The following is a 2,447-nucleotide window of genomic DNA, read 5'->3' as shown; positions in this document are numbered from 1 at the left end:
AGTAGGGTTGAAATGGTATTTTAATTGATTTTATAAACATTTCTAAGTTTAGCAGTGAGGATGAACTGTTTTCACCTCTACAGTATTTGTATTTACTTGGTTCCTACTGATCGATTAGTAATTCTTGCATACATATCTCTTGGGTGTCTTGATATTTTTCTCATAAATCCAAATGCAATCTATGCATAATAGGGCCGTTAATTCTTTGTCATACATAAACACCTACATTTACCTGGTTTTTGCTTCCCTTTAAGACTCAGTTTTGCTGGTTTTCATTGTAAAGGTGCTTCTGAAATTCTGAAACTACCAATCTTTCATGACTTATTTCATTTTTCCAGCCGGGAAAATGATCATATCACTAGATTTCAGGTATGAAAAGATATTTTGCTGTAATTTTCTGCCAACTTTTCTATAATTTGTATTTCTATTTCAACTTCTTAATATGCTGGCAACCACTTTTGGAGTACAACCAGAAAGAAGCTGGAGTACTGGACCCCCTATGGCCTGTAAGTGAGGGACTGTGCACTGCCAGGACGTTGCCGAAAAAGAGCCTCAGTATAGCTGATTTTTGAGGGGTTAAGAAATTTTTGCCTCAGTTGCAGGTAAAGAGAGTGTTGTAATATGCATCAATTGATACAGATGTTATTTTGGTGTGGAGAGTACTTCTTAAACTACTCTCAGTAAAAACATATATTGCATCCAATCATTAGGGGGATGACTTAGGCCCAAATGAGAGACCAGGGCAAAGCTTGGGCTCCCATGGCTAAAAACGCCCAACAGTAAGTTGGTAACAAGCTAATGGGAGGTGAGTGTTGAGTAGGGAAGGCAAGAAGTGAGAGAAGAGCACAAATCTTCCAGCATGGGAGATTCAGGAGAGAAACTCTCTATTTAGGGGGAAAGAAGAACCTGGTAGTCATCGGCATTCCCTTGGCACTTAAAAAAGTGTGTTGTTTCTCTAAGACTCTTATTCAGAGATGCATATCTCATCACACATGGAACTCTTTCACAGAACTGGGTCATTTCCTGGGCTTTCCATTTTCCAACATAAACAAATTAAAATAAATGTAGAGATAATCAAGAGTTTAAAAAATATTGAAAGCGGTTTAACCCGATTACTTTTTGAGACACAAAGACTCTGCAATGATGCACTTTGAAATTACATGGTGTTTGTCATCATAGGTTGTGCCAATTACCAAATTATGAACTCTCTGCTCAAAACCCACCCCTTTTCCCCTGCCTGGTGACCCAGGAGCCGGACTTGGTCCGCAGCGCTTCTCCATTTCCAGTGTGCACAACGTGTGCCTTCCTGGGGGAGAGGCTGCTGGAGGAACCGTGCATAAGGCAGGAGCTTCTCTTCCTCTTTCCCACATTTCTGGTTTCCTTCTTGGGCATGTGGCATGGCTGCCTGAAACACCACGGCCAGCTGTGGTTTCTGTGCTACATGACGGGCAGGCTCAGTGGTACACACAGCCCAGTTTCACTGGCATCTCGGTTAGCTGTTCTCTGCCCTCCAGCCTCAGCCTGGTCTTCTCTGCCATCCAGTGAACGCAGCCCCATCTCTTCAAAGAGGTCTGGGTCTCAGCCTGGTGGAGTGGGGCATCTACAGTAAACTTCAGCTGCTGTCATTGTTATTGTTACGATTATTATTGACGGTGATAAGTACCTCAGGAATGCTTTCAATTAAGGCCTTTAGAAGGGCCAATTCATTCTATTGCCTTTCTTTTCTTCTTTCCTCCCTCTCTCCCTCCCAACCTCATTTGTAGAAAATGAGGTCTATTATCTATATTTTTAAGAAATCGTAAGTTATTTTCCCATCCGTCCTTTTTAGTGCTTTCTCTGCCTTTATCTATTAGGTGTGAAATTATATTGACATTTGCCAAGAAAGCTTTTATGATCACTTTCAATGACCACACAACTCACCTCTCTTGCAATAGATCCCTAGAATACAGAGGGTGCCCCCAAAAATGTATACACATTTTAAGGAAGGAAAAAAAAACTGTATTAAAATTACAATACTATGAATGATGCCAGCATTCATTTCATTAATGCATCTTTTGAGTGAACGTCATACTACACATTGCTATGGTAATTCAATTCAACTTTGAAAAGTAATACATAAATAACAGCTCTTAAAATGTGTACATTTTTTTGGCACCCTGGTAGTATCAAGACCACTGGGAGAACTTGCTCCTAATTTTAATCTCTTAGGTTTTCATGACCTCTTCTGTGAATCAGACCTCGGACCTTTAAAAGGACCCTCTCTGTTGTTGGCAAAGCAAAGGGGAGCATAATCTTTTTCTTGGAGCCATCCTAATCATGAATGGCTTCCTCAGATCTTCAAAGATCACAGGTAAGATAAAAACTTACACATTCTGTGATTTCAAATTGTTTTCTCTCATCTAAGGAGTGTCCCTTCTCTATCCGTGGTGCCACAAACACACTGAAAG

Source organism: Hipposideros armiger, unplaced genomic scaffold, assembly GCF_001890085.2.
Source record: "Hipposideros armiger isolate ML-2016 unplaced genomic scaffold, ASM189008v1 scaffold_229, whole genome shotgun sequence".
Lineage (NCBI taxonomy): Eukaryota > Metazoa > Chordata > Mammalia > Chiroptera > Hipposideridae > Hipposideros > Hipposideros armiger.
This window is presented reverse-complemented; position numbering follows the sequence as displayed.